The 25,214-nt window shown below is 46.1% G+C and overlaps 10 non-coding genes and 1 pseudogene across 10 annotated transcripts; all 11 read right to left on the bottom strand.

Moving 5' to 3' along the window:
* Positions 1–1,856: 1,856 nt before the first annotated feature.
* Positions 1,857–2,047, bottom strand: LOC130343087 (U2 spliceosomal RNA). The gene has a single exon (XR_008882510.1). It is a non-coding gene; the product is annotated as a U2 spliceosomal RNA (small nuclear RNA).
* A 2,088-nt stretch (positions 2,048–4,135) lies between these two features.
* Positions 4,136–4,317, bottom strand: LOC130343075 (U2 spliceosomal RNA). Its single transcript, XR_008882502.1, has one exon. It is a non-coding gene; the product is annotated as a U2 spliceosomal RNA (small nuclear RNA).
* Positions 4,318–5,004: 687 nt separating this feature from the next.
* LOC130343080 (U2 spliceosomal RNA) lies at positions 5,005–5,164 on the bottom strand (annotated as a pseudogene).
* Positions 5,165–7,239: 2,075 nt separating this feature from the next.
* Positions 7,240–7,430, bottom strand: LOC130343086 (U2 spliceosomal RNA). The gene has a single exon (XR_008882509.1). It is a non-coding gene; the product is annotated as a U2 spliceosomal RNA (small nuclear RNA).
* A 2,088-nt stretch (positions 7,431–9,518) lies between these two features.
* On the bottom strand, positions 9,519–9,709 carry LOC130343085 (U2 spliceosomal RNA). Its single transcript, XR_008882508.1, has one exon. It is a non-coding gene; the product is annotated as a U2 spliceosomal RNA (small nuclear RNA).
* Positions 9,710–11,789: 2,080 nt separating this feature from the next.
* On the bottom strand, positions 11,790–11,980 carry LOC130343083 (U2 spliceosomal RNA). Its single transcript, XR_008882507.1, has one exon. It is a non-coding gene; the product is annotated as a U2 spliceosomal RNA (small nuclear RNA).
* Positions 11,981–14,062: 2,082 nt separating this feature from the next.
* LOC130343081 (U2 spliceosomal RNA) lies at positions 14,063–14,253 on the bottom strand. Its single transcript, XR_008882506.1, has one exon. It is a non-coding gene; the product is annotated as a U2 spliceosomal RNA (small nuclear RNA).
* A 2,085-nt stretch (positions 14,254–16,338) lies between these two features.
* On the bottom strand, positions 16,339–16,529 carry LOC130343069 (U2 spliceosomal RNA). Its single transcript, XR_008882497.1, has one exon. It is a non-coding gene; the product is annotated as a U2 spliceosomal RNA (small nuclear RNA).
* Positions 16,530–18,615: 2,086 nt separating this feature from the next.
* LOC130343057 (U2 spliceosomal RNA) lies at positions 18,616–18,806 on the bottom strand. Its single transcript, XR_008882486.1, has one exon. It is a non-coding gene; the product is annotated as a U2 spliceosomal RNA (small nuclear RNA).
* A 2,078-nt stretch (positions 18,807–20,884) lies between these two features.
* Positions 20,885–21,075, bottom strand: LOC130343127 (U2 spliceosomal RNA). Its single transcript, XR_008882547.1, has one exon. It is a non-coding gene; the product is annotated as a U2 spliceosomal RNA (small nuclear RNA).
* A 2,090-nt stretch (positions 21,076–23,165) lies between these two features.
* LOC130343072 (U2 spliceosomal RNA) lies at positions 23,166–23,354 on the bottom strand. Its single transcript, XR_008882500.1, has one exon. It is a non-coding gene; the product is annotated as a U2 spliceosomal RNA (small nuclear RNA).
* Positions 23,355–25,214: the final 1,860 nt, after the last annotated feature.

The raw sequence follows: 25,214 nt of genomic DNA, 5'->3' as shown, positions 1-25,214 counted from the left end.
AACCCTTCTTACTCCTTCTACTTGCATGTGACACTGGGCTTAGGATCTGCATAGGAAACACACACACAAGCACACACCTACCTTTGTTGCCTGCAGATGCCTCCTTGGCTGTCCCCAAACGGTATCAAACCAACACCCACGGGAAGCTGTAAGCATAGAGGACATGCCTGCACCCCATTGGACTTACCTGTGTGGGTTAAATCCGGGTTATTTGACAACCTATGGCGGTGATGGTTCTGCTCAGGCAGAGCAGTGCTGATGCTCCTCATAAAGCTGTCGCTGCTGTGAAGGTTCTAGGTGACATCACAATCCCTATGGTTACATACACAACAAAGCTGGGTTGTTGTTGTTTACACTCTGCAAGGCCTGTGGAAGTGAGTGACATCATAGCACTGTAGTTCTGAGGGTTCTAGATGGATGCAACAATCTCCTGTTGCTTCTATGAAGGCCGTAATAGACGACATCACCAAACAGCTCCATAGTCACATACACAGCAAAGGAGAGATGTTGTTTACACCTAGTGATGTCAGTGGTATTGAGTGACATCACAGCACAGTGCTAAGGCTCCTGGGCCTGGACACAGCAGCGGCTGCAATATCTCAACGGAGAATACGTTTATATATATGTGTGTGTGTGCGCGTATATATATATATATATATATATATATATATATATATATATATATATTTCTCCGCCGAAATCACTTTTAAACCCATTTCCACCTTTTTTTCCCTTCTCTTCCTCTTACTTTTTTTTCACGTTTTTTTACGTTTTTCTCCTTTTCGCCTCTTTTCTGGGCGTATTATTCTTCTTTTTCTTCTTTTTTTTCGTCTAATGCATACCCCATCAGTGCAGCAATGCTTATTCAATACCGCCAGCAGATGGAGACACTGGGGGATAATTTTCTAAGGATTTATACTGATTTTTCCTGTCTGAATTTGTCGCACAGAAAGTTGCAGGCCAAATATGTGTGACATTTCTGCGACTTTAGCTTCTAGAGCATTTTTACAACATTATACATAGGTGCTGAATACATAAAAAGCGACTGTTCAGCGACAGACAAGTCGCATCGGCTGAAAGTAGGCCAGAATGTCAGTCCATGTTGGAGCAGGTTTAGATACAGTCTAAAGCATAGATCTCAAAGTCTGTGCACAGAATTTAGCAAGGGCCTCGCACCTTCTGATGCATCAGGTAGGTGCACTATAGCATAGCCTAACCCTCTGTACTTTGGTCTATATTGATGCGGGACATAGACAGCCAGCTGATGACCAATCCATTAGTGCAATGGATGGCTGGAAGCATTTGTCTTTGCCTTTGCAATACCACAGAAGCAATGCATGGTCAATGTACAGCAATGACACACCTGTGTGAACAGCCAGGAGACCCCCCCATGTTATGTTACATAGTTACATAGTTAGTACGGTCGAAAAAAGACATATGTCCATCAAGTTCAACCAGGGAATTAAGGGGTAGGGGTGTGGCGCGATATTGGGGAAGGGATGAGATTTTATATTTCTTCATAAGCATTAATCTTATTTTGTCAATTAGGAACATTCAGCACCCACCCGCTATCAAGGCAGCTGCCTATTATGTCATGCCCTACCTGCACAGGTGTGCTGGCTACTCAAATGATCCAATTAAGGAGGCCATTTAGTCAGCAGCAGCAGAAGTCCTGTGCCTGGACGCTCCAACAGCGGCCAGACACAAGCAGAAGCAGCAGAAGCAGCAGCAGTACCACCTTTTGTTTTTTGGCTGCAGCAGCAGCAGCAGCAGCAAGGCCCACAGGGCTGGCTAGCTGGCTAGCCAGCAAGCAGGTAGCAATGAAAGTAGGAATCTTTCTTTTTAACCCTGTAAGGGGGTGGTGCACTGTACCCGAAGATACTGCCATATCGGGTCAATGCATAGGGCGACGGAAGCAAGCTTCGAAATCGGCCCCCGTTCTCAAAAATCCATTTAATATATGGTCCCCAGATAGGGGACGTATCAGATATTAAACTGATAAGAACAGATACTACACTTGATCTTAGCCAAAAGGCCGAGAAGCGATAACCGTGAAAGGGGCGGGCCCAACAAGGTCCCCTTCATGGGCACTATCACTGCTTGCTGTCAGGGAGGCTGCCAGACAATTTTCCATGCACACTCTGGGCTGGGGGGCAGTCAACCACCAGTACACACAGCAGAACCTAAACCCATACCATTATTGCTAAGCAGCAAGACAGGGGCCCATTGCACTCCCACGGGGCCTTTTTAAATGCAATCCATAACCCGGATTTGCCAGGAACCCTTCTTACTCCTCCTACTTGCATGTGACACTGGGCTTAGGATCTGCATAGGAAACACACACACAAGCACACACCTACCTTTGTTGCCTGCAGATGCCTCCTTGGCTGTCCCCAAACGGTATCAAACCAACACCCACGGGAAGCTGTAAGCATAGAGGACATGCCTGCACCCCATTGGACTTACCTGTGTGGGTTAAATCCGGGTTATTTGACAACCTATGGCGGTGATGGTTCTGCTCAGGCAGAGCAGTGCTGATGCTCCTCATAAAGCTGTCGCTGCTGTGAAGGTTCTAGGTGACATCACAATCCCTATGGTTACATACACAACAAAGCTGGGTTGTTGTTGTTTACACTCTGCAAGGCCTGTGGAAGTGAGTGACATCATAGCACTGTAGTTCTGAGGGTTCTAGATGGATGCAACAATCTCCTGTTGCTTCTATGAAGGCCATAATAGACGACATCACCAAACAGCTCCATAGTCACATACACAGCAAAGGAGAGATGTTGTTTACACCTAGTGATGTCAGTGGTATTGAGTGACATCACAGCACAGTGCTAAGGCTCCTGGGCCTGGACACAGCAGCGGCTGCAATATCTCAACGGAGAATACGTTTATATATATGTGTGTGTGTGCGCGTATATATATATATATATATATATATATATATATATATATATATATATTTCTCCGCCGAAATCACTTTTAAACCCATTTCCACCTTTTTTTCCCTTCTCTTCCTCTTACTTTTTTTTCACGTTTTTTTACGTTTTTCTCCTTTTCGCCTCTTTTCTGGGCGTATTATTCTTCTTTTTCTTCTTTTTTTTCGTCTAATGCATACCCCATCAGTGCAGCAATGCTTATTCAATACCGCCAGCAGATGGAGACACTGGGGGATAATTTTCTAAGGATTTATACTGATTTTTCCTGTCTGAATTTGTCGCACAGAAAGTTGCAGGCCAAATATGTGTGACATTTCTGCGACTTTAGCTTCTAGAGCATTTTTACAACATTATACATAGGTGCTGAATACATAAAAAGCGACTGTTCAGCGACAGACAAGTCGCATCGGCTGAAAGTAGGCCAGAATGTCAGTCCATGTTGGAGCAGGTTTAGATACAGTCTAAAGCATAGATCTCAAAGTCTGTGCACAGAATTTAGCAAGGGCCTCGCACCTTCTGATGCATCAGGTAGGTGCACTATAGCATAGCCTAACCCTCTGTACTTTGGTCTATATTGATGCGGGACATAGACAGCCAGCTGATGACCAATCCATTAGTGCAATGGATGGCTGGAAGCATTTGTCTTTGCCTTTGCAATACCACAGAAGCAATGCATGGTCAATGTACAGCAATGACACACCTGTGTGAACAGCCAGGAGACCCCCCCATGTTATGTTACATAGTTACATAGTTAGTACGGTCGAAAAAAGACATATGTCCATCAAGTTCAACCAGGGAATTAAGGGGTAGGGGTGTGGCGCGATATTGGGGAAGGGATGAGATTTTATATTTCTTCATAAGCATTAATCTTATTTTGTCAATTAGGAACATTCAGCACCCACCCGCTATCAAGGCAGCTGCCTATCATGTCATGCCCTACCTGCACAGGTGTGCTGGCTACTCAAATGATCCAATTAAGGAGGCCATTTAGTCAGCAGCAGCAGAAGTCCTGTGCCTGGACGCTCCAACAGCGGCCAGACACAAGCAGAAGCAGCAGAAGCAGCAGCAGCACCACCTTTTGTTTTTTGGCTGCAGCAGCAGCAGCAGCAGCAAGGCCCACAGGGCTGGCTAGCTGGCTAGCCAGCAAGCAGGTAGCAATGAAAGTAGGAATCTTTCTTTTTAACCCTGTAAGGGGGTGGTGCACTGTACCCGAAGATACTGCCATATCGGGTCAATGCATAGGGCGACGGAAGCAAGCTTCGAAATCGGCCCCCGTTCTCAAAAATCCATTTAATATATGGTCCCCAGATAGGGGACGTATCAGATATTAAACTGATAAGAACAGATTTTCTTTTATCTAAAGCCGAGGAACGTGCTTTCGATTCACCCAAAGTGCAAGAAAAAGTGCAAACGTGTTACACTAAAAAAACGTGCACAAAGGATGCGGTCTATCGCAAGCCCTTCTCCGATAGGAGAGAGGCCCCCCAACAAACCTTACCCTTCGCCTCCGGACCAAAAGGTACCTGCGAGGTTCCAGGTTCGATGTCCCTTTTCGCCGAAGCTACTAGGGGACCACAAATGCTCCCGGCATCCCCCTTGGCTTTGGCCAAGGTATCTGCCCGCAGAGCCGATTACGGTAGGTACCCTGCCAAAGCAGGAGTACCCGGGGTGTTTGCAGGGAGGTGCGGAACCTAATGGCCACACACACCTCCCCTAGACCGCCAGGAGGGACACCCAGAAGGGCTACCGCATCCTGACAAATCCTGTGAACACACAACACGCAAAAAGTGACACAGTGAGACAAAAAAAGAAATAAATAAGTGAATGTGTGCAGATATACTGCCCGGACATCCGGCCGGATCTATAAAAATTTCTCTGATCCTAGCCAGAAGGCCGGGAATCAAGAGGTGAGTGCCACAAGGTGAAGAGATTATGGTGCCCGTGCTTCAACTCAGTGAGTCTATTCTCCCAGTGAGTTTCGGCACCTCGGGGTCACCACTCCCCGAGGCACAAAAGTACCTCGGCTCTAGACCCTCTCAGCCTCATGGCGAGACCCGGAGGGAACAGGTCACATCGGGGCAGCCGTCGAGCTGATTCCTCAGAACCAGCCCCGGAAAGCCCCGGTACACCTGCATCCTCCATGCAGCACCCATCCCCACCAGCATGAAAACTGATAAGAACAGATACTACACTTGATCTTAGCCAAAAGGCCGAGAAGCGATAACCGTGAAAGGGGCGGGCCCAACAAGGTCCCCTTCATGGGCACTATCACTGCTTGCTGTCAGGGAGGCTGCCAGACAATTTTCCATGCACACTCTGGGCTGGGGGGCAGTCAACCACCAGTACACACAGCAGAACCTAAACCCATACCATTATTGCTAAGCAGCAAGACAGGGGCCCATTGCACTCCCACGGGGCCTTTTTAAATGCAATCCATAACCCGGATTTGCCAGGAACCCTTCTTACTCCTCCTACTTGCATGTGACACTGGGCTTAGGATCTGCATAGGAAACACACACACAAGCACACACCTACCTTTGTTGCCTGCAGATGCCTCCTTGGCTGTCCCCAAACGGTATCAAACCAACACCCACGGGAAGCTGTAAGCATAGAGGACATGCCTGCACCCCATTGGACTTACCTGTGTGGGTTAAATCCGGGTTATTTGACAACCTATGGCGGTGATGGTTCTGCTCAGGCAGAGCAGTGCTGATGCTCCTCATAAAGCTGTCGCTGCTGTGAAGGTTCTAGGTGACATCACAATCCCTATGGTTACATACACAACAAAGCTGGGTTGTTGTTGTTTACACTCTGCAAGGCCTGTGGAAGTGAGTGACATCATAGCACTGTAGTTCTGAGGGTTCTAGATGGATGCAACAATCTCCTGTTGCTTCTATGAAGGCCATAATAGACGACATCACCAAACAGCTCCATAGTCACATACACAGCAAAGGAGAGATGTTGTTTACACCTAGTGATGTCAGTGGTATTGAGTGACATCACAGCACAGTGCTAAGGCTCCTGGGCCTGGACACAGCAGCGGCTGCAATATCTCAACGGAGAATACGTTTATATATATGTGTGTGTGTGCGCGTATATATATATATATATATATATATATATATATATATTTCTCCGCCGAAATCACTTTTAAACCCATTTCCACCTTTTTTTCCCTTCTCTTCCTCTTACTTTTTTTTCACGTTTTTTTACGTTTTTCTCCTTTTCGCCTCTTTTCTGGGCGTATTATTCTTCTTTTTCTTCTTTTTTTTCGTCTAATGCATACCCCATCAGTGCAGCAATGCTTATTCAATACCGCCAGCAGATGGAGACACTGGGGGATAATTTTCTAAGGATTTATACTGATTTTTCCTGTCTGAATTTGTCGCACAGAAAGTTGCAGGCCAAATATGTGTGACATTTCTGCGACTTTAGCTTCTAGAGCATTTTTACAACATTATACATAGGTGCTGAATACATAAAAAGCGACTGTTCAGCGACAGACAAGTCGCATCGGCTGAAAGTAGGCCAGAATGTCAGTCCATGTTGGAGCAGGTTTAGATACAGTCTAAAGCATAGATCTCAAAGTCTGTGCACAGAATTTAGCAAGGGCCTCGCACCTTCTGATGCATCAGGTAGGTGCACTATAGCATAGCCTAACCCTCTGTACTTTGGTCTATATTGATGCGGGACATAGACAGCCAGCTGATGACCAATCCATTAGTGCAATGGATGGCTGGAAGCATTTGTCTTTGCCTTTGCAATACCACAGAAGCAATGCATGGTCAATGTACAGCAATGACACACCTGTGTGAACAGCCAGGAGACCCCCCCATGTTATGTTACATAGTTACATAGTTAGTACGGTCGAAAAAAGACATATGTCCATCAAGTTCAACCAGGGAATTAAGGGGTAGGGGTGTGGCGCGATATTGGGGAAGGGATGAGATTTTATATTTCTTCATAAGCATTAATCTTATTTTGTCAATTAGGAACATTCAGCACCCACCCGCTATCAAGGCAGCTGCCTATCATGTCATGCCCTACCTGCACAGGTGTGCTGGCTACTCAAATGATCCAATTAAGGAGGCCATTTAGTCAGCAGCAGCAGAAGTCCTGTGCCTGGACGCTCCAACAGCGGCCAGACACAAGCAGAAGCAGCAGAAGCAGCAGCAGCACCACCTTTTGTTTTTTGGCTGCAGCAGCAGCAGCAGCAAGGCCCACAGGGCTGGCTAGCTGGCTAGCCAGCAAGCAGGTAGCAATGAAAGTAGGAATCTTTCTTTTTAACCCTGTAAGGGGGTGGTGCACTGTACCCGAAGATACTGCCATATCGGGTCAATGCATAGGGCGACGGAAGCAAGCTTCGAAATCGGCCCCCGTTCTCAAAAATCCATTTAATATATGGTCCCCAGATAGGGGACGTATCAGATATTAAACTGATAAGAACAGATACTACACTTGATCTTAGCCAAAAGGCCGAGAAGCGATAACCGTGAAAGGGGCGGGCCCAACAAGGTCCCCTTCATGGGCACTATCACTGCTTGCTGTCAGGGAGGCTGCCAGACAATTTTCCATGCACACTCTGGGCTGGGGGGCAGTCAACCACCAGTACACACAGCAGAACCTAAACCCATACCATTATTGCTAAGCAGCAAGACAGGGGCCCATTGCACTCCCACGGGGCCTTTTTAAATGCAATCCATAACCCGGATTTGCCAGGAACCCTTCTTACTCCTCCTACTTGCATGTGACACTGGGCTTAGGATCTGCATAGGAAACACACACACAAGCACACACCTACCTTTGTTGCCTGCAGATGCCTCCTTGGCTGTCCCCAAACGGTATCAAACCAACACCCACGGGAAGCTGTAAGCATAGAGGACATGCCTGCACCCCATTGGACTTACCTGTGTGGGTTAAATCCGGGTTATTTGACAACCTATGGCGGTGATGGTTCTGCTCAGGCAGAGCAGTGCTGATGCTCCTCATAAAGCTGTCGCTGCTGTGAAGGTTCTAGGTGACATCACAATCCCTATGGTTACATACACAACAAAGCTGGGTTGTTGTTGTTTACACTCTGCAAGGCCTGTGGAAGTGAGTGACATCATAGCACTGTAGTTCTGAGAGTTCTAGATGGATGCAACAATCTCCTGTTGCTTCTATGAAGGCCATAATAGACGACATCACCAAACAGCTCCATAGTCACATACACAGCAAAGGAGAGATGTTGTTTACACCTAGTGATGTCAGTGGTATTGAGTGACATCACAGCACAGTGCTAAGGCTCCTGGGCCTGGACACAGCAGCGGCTGCAATATCTCAACGGAGAATACGTTTATATATATGTGTGTGTGTGCGCGTATATATATATATATATATATATATATATATATATATATATATATATTTCTCCGCCGAAATCACTTTTAAACCCATTTCCACCTTTTTTTCCCTTCTCTTCCTCTTACTTTTTTTTCACGTTTTTTTACGTTTTTCTCCTTTTCGCCTCTTTTCTGGGCGTATTATTCTTCTTTTTCTTCTTTTTTTTCGTCTAATGCATACCCCATCAGTGCAGCAATGCTTATTCAATACCGCCAGCAGATGGAGACACTGGGGGATAATTTTCTAAGGATTTATACTGATTTTTCCTGTCTGAATTTGTCGCACAGAAAGTTGCAGGCCAAATATGTGTGACATTTCTGCGACTTTAGCTTCTAGAGCATTTTTACAACATTATACATAGGTGCTGAATACATAAAAAGCGACTGTTCAGCGACAGACAAGTCGCATCGGCTGAAAGTAGGCCAGAATGTCAGTCCATGTTGGAGCAGGTTTAGATACAGTCTAAAGCATAGATCTCAAAGTCTGTGCACAGAATTTAGCAAGGGCCTCGCACCTTCTGATGCATCAGGTAGGTGCACTATAGCATAGCCTAACCCTCTGTACTTTGGTCTATATTGATGCGGGACATAGACAGCCAGCTGATGACCAATCCATTAGTGCAATGGATGGCTGGAAGCATTTGTCTTTGCCTTTGCAATACCACAGAAGCAATGCATGGTCAATGTACAGCAATGACACACCTGTGTGAACAGCCAGGAGACCCCCCCATGTTATGTTACATAGTTACATAGTTAGTACGGTCGAAAAAAGACATATGTCCATCAAGTTCAACCAGGGAATTAAGGGGTAGGGGTGTGGCGCGATATTGGGGAAGGGATGAGATTTTATATTTCTTCATAAGCATTAATCTTATTTTGTCAATTAGGAACATTCAGCACCCACCCGCTATCAAGGCAGCTGCCTATCATGTCATGCCCTACCTGCACAGGTGTGCTGGCTACTCAAATGATCCAATTAAGGAGGCCATTTAGTCAGCAGCAGCAGAAGTCCTGTGCCTGGACGCTCCAACAGCGGCCAGACACAAGCAGAAGCAGCAGAAGCAGCAGCAGCACCACCTTTTGTTTTTTGGCTGCAGCAGCAGCAGCAGCAGCAAGGCCCACAGGGCTGGCTAGCTGGCTAGCCAGCAAGCAGGTAGCAATGAAAGTAGGAATCTTTCTTTTTAACCCTGTAAGGGGGTGGTGCACTGTACCCGAAGATACTGCCATATCGGGTCAATGCATAGGGCGACGGAAGCAAGCTTCGAAATCGGCCCCCGTTCTCAAAAATCCATTTAATATATGGTCCCCAGATAGGGGACGTATCAGATATTAAACTGATAAGAACAGATACTACACTTGATCTTAGCCAAAAGGCCGAGAAGCGATAACCGTGAAAGGGGCGGGCCCAACAAGGTCCCCTTCATGGGCACTATCACTGCTTGCTGTCAGGGAGGCTGCCAGACAATTTTCCATGCACACTCTGGGCTGGGGGGCAGTCAACCACCAGTACACACAGCAGAACCTAAACCCATACCATTATTGCTAAGCAGCAAGACAGGGGCCCATTGCACTCCCACGGGGCCTTTTTAAATGCAATCCATAACCCGGATTTGCCAGGAACCCTTCTTACTCCTCCTACTTGCATGTGACACTGGGCTTAGGATCTGCATAGGAAACACACACACAAGCACACACCTACCTTTGTTGCCTGCAGATGCCTCCTTGGCTGTCCCCAAACGGTATCAAACCAACACCCACGGGAAGCTGTAAGCACAGAGGACATGCCTGCACCCCATTGGACTTACCTGTGTGGGTTAAATCCGGGTTATTTGACAACCTATGGCGGTGATGGTTCTGCTCAGGCAGAGCAGTGCTGATGCTCCTCATAAAGCTGTCGCTGCTGTGAAGGTTCTAGGTGACATCACAATCCCTATGGTTACATACACAACAAAGCTGGGTTGTTGTTGTTTACACTCTGCAAGGCCTGTGGAAGTGAGTGACATCATAGCACTGTAGTTCTGAGGGTTCTAGATGGATGCAACAATCTCCTGTTGCTTCTATGAAGGCCATAATAGACGACATCACCAAACAGCTCCATAGTCACATACACAGCAAAGGAGAGATGTTGTTTACACCTAGTGATGTCAGTGGTATTGAGTGACATCACAGCACAGTGCTAAGGCTCCTGGGCCTGGACACAGCAGCGGCTGCAATATCTCAACGGAGAATACGTTTATATATATGTGTGTGTGTGCGCGTATATATATATATATATATATATATATATATATATATATTTCTCCGCCGAAATCACTTTTAAACCCATTTCCACCTTTTTTTCCCTTCTCTTCCTCTTACTTTTTTTTCACGTTTTTTTACGTTTTTCTCCTTTTCGCCTCTTTTCTGGGCGTATTATTCTTCTTTTTCTTCTTTTTTTTCGTCTAATGCATACCCCATCAGTGCAGCAATGCTTATTCAATACCGCCAGCAGATGGAGACACTGGGGGATAATTTTCTAAGGATTTATACTGATTTTTCCTGTCTGAATTTGTCACACAGAAAGTTGCAGGCCAAATATGTGTGACATTTCTGCGACTTTAGCTTCTAGAGCATTTTTACAACATTATACATAGGTGCTGAATACATAAAAAGCGACTGTTCAGCGACAGACAAGTCGCATCGGCTGAAAGTAGGCCAGAATGTCAGTCCATGTTGGAGCAGGTTTAGATACAGTCTAAAGCATAGATCTCAAAGTCTGTGCACAGAATTTAGCAAGGGCCTCGCACCTTCTGATGCATCAGGTAGGTGCACTATAGCATAGCCTAACCCTCTGTACTTTGGTCTATATTGATGCGGGACATAGACAGCCAGCTGATGACCAATCCATTAGTGCAATGGATGGCTGGAAGCATTTGTCTTTGCCTTTGCAATACCACAGAAGCAATGCATGGTCAACGTACAGCAATGACACACCTGTGTGAACAGCCAGGAGACCCCCCCATGTTATGTTACATAGTTACATAGTTAGTACGGTCGAAAAAAGACATATGTCCATCAAGTTCAACCAGGGAATTAAGGGGTAGGGGTGTGGCGCGATATTGGGGAAGGGATGAGATTTTATATTTCTTCATAAGCATTAATCTTATTTTGTCAATTAGGAACATTCAGCACCCACCCGCTATCAAGGCAGCTGCCTATCATGTCATGCCCTACCTGCACAGGTGTGCTGGCTACTCAAATGATCCAATTAAGGAGGCCATTTAGTCAGCAGCAGCAGAAGTCCTGTGCCTGGACGCTCCAACAGCGGCCAGACACAAGCAGAAGCAGCAGAAGCAGCAGCAGCACCACCTTTTGTTTTTTGGCTGCAGCAGCAGCAGCAGCAGCAAGGCCCACAGGGCTGGCTAGCTGGCTAGCCAGCAAGCAGGTAGCAATGAAAGTAGGAATCTTTCTTTTTAACCCTGTAAGGGGGTGGTGCACTGTACCCGAAGATACTGCCATATCGGGTCAATGCATAGGGCGACGGAAGCAAGCTTCGAAATCGGCCCCCGTTCTCAAAAATCCATTTAATATATGGTCCCCAGATAGGGGACGTATCAGATATTAAACTGATAAGAACAGATACTACACTTGATCTTAGCCAAAAGGCCGAGAAGCGATAACCGTGAAAGGGGCGGGCCCAACAAGGTCCCCTTCATGGGCACTATCACTGCTTGCTGTCAGGGAGGCTGCCAGACAATTTTCCATGCACACTCTGGGCTGGGGGGCAGTCAACCACCAGTACACACAGCAGAACCTAAACCCATACCATTATTGCTAAGCAGCAAGACAGGGGCCCATTGCACTCCCACGGGGCCTTTTTAAATGCAATCCATAACCCGGATTTGCCAGGAACCCTTCTTACTCCTCCTACTTGCATGTGACACTGGGCTTAGGATCTGCATAGGAAACACACACACAAGCACACACCTACCTTTGTTGCCTGCAGATGCCTCCTTGGCTGTCCCCAAACGGTATCAAACCAACACCCACGGGAAGCTGTAAGCACAGAGGACATGCCTGCACCCCATTGGACTTACCTGTGTGGGTTAAATCCGGGTTATTTGACAACCTATGGCGGTGATGGTTCTGCTCAGGCAGAGCAGTGCTGATGCTCCTCATAAAGCTGTCGCTGCTGTGAAGGTTCTAGGTGACATCACAATCCCTATGGTTACATACACAACAAAGCTGGGTTGTTGTTGTTTACACTCTGCAAGGCCTGTGGAAGTGAGTGACATCATAGCACTGTAGTTCTGAGGGTTCTAGATGGATGCAACAATCTCCTGTTGCTTCTATGAAGGCCATAATAGACGACATCACCAAACAGCTCCATAGTCACATACACAGCAAAGGAGAGATGTTGTTTACACCTAGTGATGTCAGTGGTATTGAGTGACATCACAGCACAGTGCTAAGGCTCCTGGGCCTGGACACAGCAGCGGCTGCAATATCTCAACGGAGAATACGTTTATATATATGTGTGTGTGTGCGCGTATATATATATATATATATATATATATATATATATATATATTTCTCCGCCGAAATCACTTTTAAACCCATTTCCACCTTTTTTTCCCTTCTCTTCCTCTTACTTTTTTTTCAAGTTTTTTTACGTTTTTCTCCTTTTCGCCTCTTTTCTGGGCGTATTATTCTTCTTTTTCTTCTTTTTTTTCGTCTAATGCATACCCCATCAGTGCAGCAATGCTTATTCAATACCGCCAGCAGATGGAGACACTGGGGGATAATTTTCTAAGGATTTATACTGATTTTTCCTGTCTGAATTTGTCGCACAGAAAGTTGCAGGCCAAATATGTGTGACATTTCTGCGACTTTAGCTTCTAGAGCATTTTTACAACATTATACATAGGTGCTGAATACATAAAAAGCGACTGTTCAGCGACAGACAAGTCGCATCGGCTGAAAGTAGGCCAGAATGTCAGTCCATGTTGGAGCAGGTTTAGATACAGTCTAAAGCATAGATCTCAAAGTCTGTGCACAGAATTTACCAAGGGCCTCGCACCTTCTGATGCATCAGGTAGGTGCACTATAGCATAGCCTAACCCTCTGTACTTTGGTCTATATTGATGCGGGACATAGACAGCCAGCTGATGACCAATCCATTAGTGCAATGGATGGCTGGAAGCATTTGTCTTTGCCTTTGCAATACCACAGAAGCAATGCATGGTCAATGTACAGCAATGACACACCTGTGTGAACAGCCAGGAGACCCCCCCATGTTATGTTACATAGTTACATAGTTAGTACGGTCGAAAAAAGACATATGTCCATCAAGTTCAACCAGGGAATTAAGGGGTAGGGGTGTGGCGCGATATTGGGGAAGGGATGAGATTTTATATTTCTTCATAAGCATTAATCTTATTTTGTCAATTAGGAACATTCAGCACCCACCCGCTATCAAGGCAGCTGCCTATCATGTCATGCCCTACCTGCACAGGTGTGCTGGCTACTCAAATGATCCAATTAAGGAGGCCATTTAGTCAGCAGCAGCAGAAGTCCTGTGCCTGGACGCTCCAACAGCGGCCAGACACAAGCAGAAGCAGCAGAAGCAGCAGCAGCACCACCTTTTGTTTTTTGGCTGCAGCAGCAGCAGCAGCAGCAAGGCCCACAGGGCTGGCTAGCTGGCTAGCCAGCAAGCAGGTAGCAATGAAAGTAGGAATCTTTCTTTTTAACCCTGTAAGGGGGTGGTGCACTGTACCCGAAGATACTGCCATATCGGGTCAATGCATAGGGCGACGGAAGCAAGCTTCGAAATCGGCCCCCGTTCTCAAAAATCCATTTAATATATGGTCCCCAGATAGGGGACGTATCAGATATTAAACTGATAAGAACAGATACTACACTTGATCTTAGCCAAAAGGCCGAGAAGCGATAACCGTGAAAGGGGCGGGCCCAACAAGGTCCCCTTCATGGGCACTATCACTGCTTGCTGTCAGGGAGGCTGCCAGACAATTTTCCATGCACACTCTGGGCTGGGGGGCAGTCAACCACCAGTACACACAGCAGAACCTAAACCCATACCATTATTGCTAAGCAGCAAGACAGGGGCCCATTGCACTCCCACGGGGCCTTTTTAAATGCAATCCATAACCCGGATTTGCCAGGAACCCTTCTTACTCCTCCTACTTGCATGTGACACTGGGCTTAGGATCTGCATAGGAAACACACACACAAGCACACACCTACCTTTGTTGCCTGCAGATGCCTCCTTGGCTGTCCCCAAACGGTATCAAACCAACACCCACGGGAAGCTGTAAGCACAGAGGACATGCCTGCACCCCATTGGACTTACCTGTGTGGGTTAAATCCGGGTTATTTGACAACCTATGGCGGTGATGGTTCTGCTCAGGCAGAGCAGTGCTGATGCTCCTCATAAAGCTGTCGCTGCTGTGAAGGTTCTAGGTGACATCACAATCCCTATGGTTACATACACAACAAAGCTGGGTTGTTGTTGTTTACACTCTGCAAGGCCTGTGGAAGTGAGTGACATCATAGCACTGTAGTTCTGAGGGTTCTAGATGGATGCAACAATCTCCTGTTGCTTCTATGAAGGCCATAATAGACGACATCACCAAACAGCTCCATAGTCACATACACAGCAAAGGAGAGATGTTGTTTACACCTAGTGATGTCAGTGGTATTGAGTGACATCACAGCACAGTGCTAAGGCTCCTGGGCCTGGACACAGCAGCGGCTGCAATATCTCAACGGAGAATACGTTTATATATATGTGTGTGTGTGCGCGTATATATATATATATATATATATATATATATATATATATATATATATTTCTCCGCCGAAATCACTTTTAAACCCATTTCCACCTTTTTTTCCCTTCTCTTCCTCTTACTTTTTTTTCACGTTTTTTTACGTTTTTCTCCTTTTCGCCTCTTTTCTGGGCGTATTATTCTTCTTTTTCTTCTTTTTTTTCGTCTAATGCATACCCCATCAGTGCAGCAATGCTTATTCAATACCGCCAGCAGATGGAGACACTGGGGGATAATTTTCTAAGGATTTATACTGATTTTTCCTGTCTGAATTTGTCGCACAGAAAGTTGCAGGCCAAATATGTGTGACATTTCTGCGACTTTAGCTTCTAGAGCATTTTTACAACATTATACATAGGTGCTGAATACATAAAAAGCGACTGTTCAGCGACAGACAAGTCGCATCGGCTGAAAGTAGGCCAGAATGTCAGTCCATGTTGGAGCAGGTTTAGATACAGTCTAAAGCATAGATCTCAAAGTCTGTGCACAGAATTTAGCAAGGGCCTCGCACCTTCTGATGCATCAGGTAGGTGCACTATAGCATAGCCTAACCCTCTGTACTTTGGTCTATATTGATGCGGGACATAGACAGCCAGCTGATGACCAATCCATTAGTGCAATGGATGGCTGGAAGCATTTGTCTTTGCCTTTGCAATACCACAGAAGCAATGCATGGTCAATGTACAGCAATGACACACCTGTGTGAACAGCCAGGAGACCCCCCCATGTTATGTTACATAGTTACATAGTTAGTACGGTCGAAAAAAGACATATGTCCATCAAGTTCAACCAGGGAATTAAGGGGTAGGGGTGTGGCGCGATATTGGGGAAGGGATGAGATTTTATATTTCTTCATAAGCATTAATCTTATTTTGTCAATTAGGAACATTCAGCACCCACCCGCTATCAAGGCAGCTGCCTATCATGTCATGCCCTACCTGCACAGGTGTGCTGGCTACTCAAATGATCCAATTAAGGAGGCCATTTAGTCAGCAGCAGCAGAAGTCCTGTGCCTGGACGCTCCAACAGCGGCCAGACACAAGCAGAAGCAGCAGAAGCAGCAGCAGCACCACCTTTTGTTTTTTGGCTGCAGCAGCAGCAGCAGCAAGGCCCACAGGGCTGGCTAGCTGGCTAGCCAGCAAGCAGGTAGCAATGAAAGTAGGAATCTTTCTTTTTAACCCTGTAAGGGGGTGGTGCACTGTACCCGAAGATACTGCCATATCGGGTCAATGCATAGGGCGACGGAAGCAAGCTTCGAAATCGGCCCCCGTTCTCAAAAATCCATTTAATATATGGTCCCCAGATAGGGGACGTATCAGATATTAAACTGATAAGAACAGATACTACACTTGATCTTAGCCAAAAGGCCGAGAAGCGATAACCGTGAAAGGGGCGGGCCCAACAAGGTCCCCTTCATGGGCACTATCACTGCTTGCTGTCAGGGAGGCTGCCAGACAATTTTCCATGCACACTCTGGGCTGGGGGGCAGTCAACCACCAGTACACACAGCAGAACCTAAACCCATACCATTATTGCTAAGCAGCAAGACAGGGGCCCATTGCACTCCCACGGGGCCTTTTTAAATGCAATCCATAACCCGGATTTGCCAGGAACCCTTCTTACTCCTCCTACTTGCATGTGACACTGGGCTTAGGATCTGCATAGGAAACACACACACAAGCACACACCTACCTTTGTTGCCTGCAGATGCCTCCTTGGCTGTCCCCAAACGGTATCAAACCAACACCCACGGGAAGCTGTAAGCATAGAGGACATGCCTGCACCCCATTGGACTTACCTGTGTGGGTTAAATCCGGGTTATTTGACAACCTATGGCGGTGATGGTTCTGCTCAGGCAGAGCAGTGCTGATGCTCCTCATAAAGCTGTCGCTGCTGTGAAGGTTCTAGGTGACATCACAATCCCTATGGTTACATACACAACAAAGCTGGGTTGTTGTTGTTTACACTCTGCAAGGCCTGTGGAAGTGAGTGACATCATAGCACTGTAGTTCTGAGGGTTCTAGATGGATGCAACAATCTCCTGTTGCTTCTATGAAGGCCATAATAGACGACATCACCAAACAGCTCCATAGTCACATACACAGCAAAGGAGAGATGTTGTTTACACCTAGTGATGTCAGTGGTATTGAGTGACATCACAGCACAGTGCTAAGGCTCCTGGGCCTGGACACAGCAGCGGCTGCAATATCTCAACGGAGAATACGTTTATATATATGTGTGTGTGTGCGCGTATATATATATATATATATATATATATATATATATATATTTCTCCGCCGAAATCACTTTTAAACCCATTTCCACCTTTTTTTCCCTTCTCTTCCTCTTACTTTTTTTTCACGTTTTTTTACGTTTTTCTCCTTTTCGCCTCTTTTCTGGGCGTATTATTCTTCTTTTTCTTCTTTTTTTTCGTCTAATGCATACCCCATCAGTGCAGCAATGCTTATTCAATACCGCCAGCAGATGGAGACACTGGGGGATAATTTTCTAAGGATTTATACTGATTTTTCCTGTCTGAATTTGTCGCACAGAAAGTTGCAGGCCAAATATGTGTGACATTTCTGCGACTTTAGCTTCTAGAGCATTTTTACAACATTATACATAGGTGCTGAATACATAAAAAGCGACTGTTCAGCGACAGACAAGTCGCATCGGCTGAAAGTAGGCCAGAATGTCAGTCCATGTTGGAGCAGGTTTAGATACAGTCTAAAGCATAGATCTCAAAGTCTGTGCACAGAATTTAGCAAGGGCCTCGCACCTTCTGATGCATCAGGTAGGTGCACTATAGCATAGCCTAACCCTCTGTACTTTGGTCTATATTGATGCGGGACATAGACAGCCAGCTGATGACCAATCCATTAGTGCAATGGATGGCTGGAAGCATTTGTCTTTGCCTTTGCAATACCACAGAAGCAATGCATGGTCAATGTACAGCAATGACACACCTGTGTGAACAGCCAGGAGACCCCCCCATGTTATGTTACATAGTTACATAGTTAGTACGGTCGAAAAAAGACATATGTCCATCAAGTTCAACCAGGGAATTAAGGGGTAGGGGTGTGGCGCGATATTGGGGAAGGGATGAGATTTTATATTTCTTCATAAGCATTAATCTTATTTTGTCAATTAGGAACATTCAGCACCCACCCGCTATCAAGGCAGCTGCCTATCATGTCATGCCCTACCTGCACAGGTGTGCTGGCTACTCAAATGATCCAATTAAGGAGGCCATTTAGTCAGCAGCAGCAGAAGTCCTGTGCCTGGACGCTCCAACAGCGGCCAGACACAAGCAGAAGCAGCAGAAGCAGCAGCAGCACCACCTTTTGTTTTTTGGCTGCAGCAGCAGCAGCAGCAGCAGCAGCAAGGCCCACAGGGCTGGCTAGCTGGCTAGCCAGCAAGCAGGTAGCAATGAAAGTAGGAATCTTTCTTTTTAACCCTGTAAGGGGGTGGTGCACTGTACCCGAAGATACTGCCATATCGGGTCAATGCATAGGGCGACGGAAGCAAGCTTCGAAATCGGCCCCCGTTCTCAAAAATCCATTTAATATATGGTCCCCAGATAGGGGACGTATCAGATATTAAACTGATAAGAACAGATACTACACTTGATCTTAGCCAAAAGGCCGAGAAGCGATAACCGTGAAAGGGGCGGGCCCAACAAGGTCCCCTTCATGGGCACTATCACTGCTTGCTGTCAGGGAGGCTGCCAGACAATTTTCCATGCACACTCTGGGCTGGGGGGCAGTCAACCACCAGTACACACAGCAGAACCTAAACCCATACCATTATTGCTAAGCAGCAAGACAGGGGCCCATTGCACTCCCACGGGGCCTTTTTAAATGCAATCCATAACCCGGATTTGCCAGGAACCCTTCTTACTCCTCCTACTTGCATGTGACACTGGGCTTAGGATCTGCATAGGAAACACACACACAAGCACACACCTACCTTTGTTGCCTGCAGATGCCTCCTTGGCTGTCCCCAAACGGTATCAAACCAACACCCACGGGAAGCTGTAAGCACAGAGGACATGCCTGCACCCCATTGGACTTACCTGTGTGGGTTAAATCCGGGTTATTTGACAACCTATGGCGGTGATGGTTCTGCTCAGGCAGAGCAGTGCTGATGCTCCTCATAAAGCTGTCGCTGCTGTGAAGGTTCTAGGTGACATCACAATCCCTATGGTTACATACACAACAAAGCTGGGTTGTTGTTGTTTACACTCTGCAAGGCCTGTGGAAGTGAGTGACATCATAGCACTGTAGTTCTGAGGGTTCTAGATGGATGCAACAATCTCCTGTTGCTTCTATGAAGGCCATAATAGACGACATCACCAAACAGCTCCATAGTCACATACACAGCAAAGGAGAGATGTTGTTTACACCTAGTGATGTCAGTGGTATTGAGTGACATCACAGCACAGTGCTAAGGCTCCTGGGCCTGGACACAGCAGCGGCTGCAATATCTCAACGGAGAATACGTTTATATATATGTGTGTGTGTGCGCGTATATATATATATATATATATATATATATATATATATTTCTCCGCCGAAATCACTTTTAAACCCATTTCCACCTTTTTTTCCCTTCTCTTCCTCTTACTTTTTTTTCACGTTTTTTTACGTTTTTCTCCTTTTCGCCTCTTTTCTGGGCGTATTATTCTTCTTTTTCTTCTTTTTTTTCGTCTAATGCATACCCCATCAGTGCAGCAATGCTTATTCAATACCGCCAGCAGATGGAGACACTGGGGGATAATTTTCTAAGGATTTATACTGATTTTTCCTGTCTGAATTTGTCGCACAGAAAGTTGCAGGCCAAATATGTGTGACATTTCTGCGACTTTAGCTTCTAGAGCATTTTTACAACATTATACATAGGTGCTGAATACATAAAAAGCGACTGTTCAGCGACAGACAAGTCGCATCGGCTGAAAGTAGGCCAGAATGTCAGTCCATGTTGGAGCAGGTTTAGATACAGTCTAAAGCATAGATCTCAAAGTCTGTGCACAGAATTTAGCAAGGGCCTCGCACCTTCTGATGCATCAGGTAGGTGCACTATAGCATAGCCTAACCCTCTGTACTTTTGTCTATATTGATGCGGGACATAGACAGCCAGCTGATGACCAATCCATTAGTGCAATGGATGGCTGGAAGCATTTGTCTTTGCCTTTGCAATACCACAGAAGCAATGCATGGTCAATGTACAGCAATGACACACCTGTGTGAACAGCCAGGAGACCCCCCCATGTTATGTTACATAGTTACATAGTTAGTACGGTCGAAAAAAGACATATGTCCATCAAGTTCAACCAGGGAATTAAGGGGTAGGGGTGTGGCGCGATATTGGGGAAGGGATGAGATTTTATATTTCTTCATAAGCATTAATCTTATTTTGTCAATTAGGAACATTCAGCACCCACCCGCTATCAAGGCAGCTGCCTATCATGTCATGCCCTACCTGCACAGGTGTGCTGGCTACTCAAATGATCCAATTAAGGAGGACATTTAGTCAGCAGCAGCAGAAGTCCTGTGCCTGGACGCTCCAACAGCGGCCAGACACAAGCAGAAGCAGCAGAAGCAGCAGCAGCACCACCTTTTGTTTTTTGGCTGCAGCAGCAGCAGCAGCAGCAAGGCCCACAGGGCTGGCTAGCTGGCTAGCCAGCAAGCAGGTAGCAATGAAAGTAGGAATCTTTCTTTTTAACCCTGTAAGGGGGTGGTGCACTGTACCCGAAGATACTGCCATATCGGGTCAATGCATAGGGCGACGGAAGCAAGCTTCGAAATCGGCCCCCGTTCTCAAAAATCCATTTAATATATGGTCCCCAGATAGGGGACGTATCAGATATTAAACTGATAAGAACAGATACTACACTTGATCTTAGCCAAAAGGCCGAGAAGCGATAACCGTGAAAGGGGTGGGCCCAACAAGGTCCCCTTCATGGGCACTATCACTGCTTGCTGTCAGGGAGGCTGCCAGACAATTTTCCATGCACACTCTGGGCTGGGGGGCAGTCAACCACCAGTACACACAGCAGAACCTAAACCCATACCATTATTGCTAAGCAGCAAGACAGGGGCCCATTGCACTCCCACGGGGCCTTTTTAAATGCAATCCATAACCCGGATTTGCCAGGAACCCTTCTTACTCCTCCTACTTGCATGTGACACTGGGCTTAGGATCTGCATAGGAAACACACACACAAGCACACACCTACCTTTGTTGCCTGCAGATGCCTCCTTGGCTGTCCCCAAACGGTATCAAACCAACACCCACGGGAAGCTGTAAGCACAGAGGACATGCCTGCACCCCATTGGACTTACCTGTGTGGGTTAAATCCGGGTTATTTGACAACCTATGGCGGTGATGGTTCTGCTCAGGCAGAGCAGTGCTGATGCTCCTCATAAAGCTGTCGCTGCTGTGAAGGTTCTAGGTGACATCACAATCCCTATGGTTACATACACAACAAAGCTGGGTTGTTGTTGTTTACACTCTGCAAGGCCTGTGGAAGTGAGTGACATCATAGCACTGTAGTTCTGAGGGTTCTAGATGGATGCAACAATCTCCTGTTGCTTCTATGAAGGCCATAATAGACGACATCACCAAACAGCTCCATAGTCACATACACAGCAAAGGAGAGATGTTGTTTACACCTAGTGATGTCAGTGGTATTGAGTGACATCACAGCACAGTGCTAAGGCTCCTGGGCCTGGACACAGCAGCGGCTGCAATATCTCAACGGAGAATACGTTTATATATATGTGTGTGTGTGCGCGTATATATATATATATATATATATATATATATATATATATATATATATTTCTCCGCCGAAATCACTTTTAAACCCATTTCCACCTTTTTTTCCCTTCTCTTCCTCTTACTTTTTTTTCACGTTTTTTTACGTTTTTCTCCTTTTCGCCTCTTTTCTGGGTGTATTATTCTTCTTTTTCTTCTTTTTTTTCGTCTAATGCATACCCCATCAGTGCAGCAATGCTTATTCAATACCGCCAGCAGATGGAGACACTGGGGGATAATTTTCTAAGGATTTATACTGATTTTTCCTGTCTGAATTTGTCACACAGAAAGTTGCAGGCCAAATATGTGTGACATTTCTGCGACTTTAGCTTCTAGAGCATTTTTACAACATTATACATAGGTGCTGAATACATAAAAAGCGACTGTTCAGCGACAGACAAGTCGCATCGGCTGAAAGTAGGCCAGAATGTCAGTCCATGTTGGAGCAGGTTTAGATACAGTCTAAAGCATAGATCTCAAAGTCTGTGCACAGAATTTAGCAAGGGCCTCGCACCTTCTGATGCATCAGGTAGGTGCACTATAGCATAGCCTAACCCTCTGTACTTTGGTCTATATTGATGGCGGGACATAGACAGCCAGCTGATGACCAATCCATTAGTGCAATGGATGGCTGGAAGCATTTGTCTTTGCCTTTGCAATACCACAGAAGCAATGCATGGTCAATGTACAGCAATGACACACCTGTGTGAACAGCCAGGAGACCCCCCCATGTTATGTTACATAGTTACATAGTTAGTACGTCGAAAAAAAGACATATGTCCATCAAGTTCAACCAGGGAATTAAGGGGTAGGGGTGTGGCTGCGATATTGGGGAAGGGATGAGATTTTTATTTCTTCATAAGCATTAATCTTATTTTGTCAATTAGGAACATTCAGCACCCACCCGCTATCAAGGCAGCTGCCTATCATGTCATGCCCTACCTGCACAGGTGTGCTGGCTACTCAAATGATCCAATTAAGGAGGCCATTTAGTCAGCAGCAGCAGAAGTCCTGTGCCTGGACGCTCCAACAGCGGCCAGACACAAGCAGAAGCAGCAGAAAGCAGCAGCAGCACCACCTTTTGTTTTTTTGGCTGCAGCAGCAGCAGCAGCAGCAAGGCCCACAGGGCTGGCTAGCTGCTAGCCAGCAAGCAGGTAGCAATGAAAGTAGGAATCTTTCTTTTTAACCCTGTAAGGGGGTGGTGCACTGTACCCGAAGATACTGCCATATCGGGTCAATGCATAGGGCGACGGAAGCAAGCTTCGAAATCGGCCCCCGTTCTCAAAATCCATTTAATATATGGTCCCCAGATAGGGGACGTATCAGATATTAAACTGATAAGAACAGATACTACACTTGATCTTAGCCAAAAGGCGAGAAGCGATAACCGTGAAAGGGGCGGGCCCAACAAGGTCCCCTTCATGGGCACTATCACTGCTTGCTGTCAGGGAGGCTGCCAGACAATTTTCCATGCACACTCTGGGCTGGGGGGCAGTCAACCGACCAGTACACACAGCAGAACCTAAACCCATACCATTATTGCTAAGCAGCAAGACAGGGGCCCATTGCACTCCCACGGGGCCTTTTTAAATGCAATCCATAACCCGGATTTGCCAGGAACCCTTCTTACTCCTCCTACTTGCATGTGACACTGGGCTTAGGATCTGCATAGGAAACACACACACAAGCACACACCTACCTTTGTTGCCTGCAGATGCCTCCTTGGCTGTCCCCAAACGGTATCAAACAACACCCACGGAAGCTGTAAGCACAGAGGACATGCCTGCACCCCATTGGACTTACCTGTGTGGGTTAAATCCGGGTTATTTGACAACCTATGGCGGTGATGGTTCTGCTCAGGCAGAGCAGTGCTGATGCTCCTCATAAAGCTGTCGCTGCTGTGAAGGTTCTAGGTGACATCACAATCCCTATGGTTACATACACAACAAAGCTGGGTTGTTGTTGTTTACACTCTGCAAGGCCTGTGGAAGTGAGTGACATCATAGCACTGTAGTTCTGAGGGTTCTAGATGGATGCAACAATCTCCTGTTGCTTCTATGAAGGCCATAATAGACGACATCACCAAACAGCTCCATAGTCACATACACAGCAAAGGAGAGATGTTGTTTACACCTAGTGATGTCAGTGGTATTGAGTGACATCACAGCACAGTGCTAAGGCTCCTGGGCCTGGGACACAGCAGCGGCTGCAATATCTCAACGGAGAATACGTTTATATATATGTGTGTGTGTGCGCGTATATATATATATATATATATATATATATATATATTTCTCCGCCGAAATCACTTTTAAACCATTTCCACCTTTTTTTCCCTTCTCTTCCTCTTACTTTTTTTCACGTTTTTTTACGTTTTTCTCCTTTTCGCCTCTTTTCTGGGCGTATTATTCTTCTTTTTCTTCTTTTTTTTCGTCTAATGCATACCCCATCAGTGCAGCAATGCTTATTCAATACCGCCAGCAGATGGAGACACTGGGGGATAATTTTCTAAGGATTTATACTGATTTTTCCTGTCTGAATTTGTCGCACAGAAAGTTGCAGGCCAAATATGTGTGACATTTCTGCGACTTTAGCTCTAGAGCATTTTTACAACATTATACATAGGTGCTGAATACATAAAAAGCGACTGTTCAGCGACAGACAAGTCGCATCGGCTGAAAGTAGGCCAGAATGTCAGTCCATGTTGGAGCAGGTTTAGATACAGTCTAAAGCATAGATCTCAAAGTCTGTGCACAGAATTTAGCAAGGGCCTCGCACCTTCTGATGCATCAGGTAGGTGCACTATAGCATAGCCTAACCCTCTGTACTTTTGTCTATATTGATGCGGGACATAGACAGCCAGCTGATGACCAATCCATTAGTGCAATGGATGGCTGGAAGCATTTGTCTTTGCCTTTGCAATACCACAGAAGCAATGCATGGTCAATGTACAGCAATGACACACCTGTGTGAACAGCCAGGAGACCCCCCCATGTTATGTTACATAGTTACATAGTTAGTACGGTCGAAAAAAGACATATGTCCATCAAGTTCAACCAGGGAATTAAGGGGTAGGGGGTGTGGCGCGATATTGGGAAGGGATGAGATCTTTATATTTCTGTCATAAGCATTAATCTTATTTTGTCAATTAGGAACATTCAGCACCCACCCGCTATCAAGGCAGCTGCCTATCATGTCATGCCCTACCTGCACAGGTGTGCTGGCTACTCAAATGATCCAATTAA

This window comes from Hyla sarda, unplaced genomic scaffold, assembly GCF_029499605.1.
Source record: "Hyla sarda isolate aHylSar1 unplaced genomic scaffold, aHylSar1.hap1 scaffold_666, whole genome shotgun sequence".
Taxonomy (NCBI): Eukaryota; Metazoa; Chordata; class Amphibia; order Anura; family Hylidae; genus Hyla; species Hyla sarda.
The sequence above is the reverse complement of the archived record's forward strand: the minus strand, read 5'-3'. Positions and strand labels throughout refer to the sequence as shown.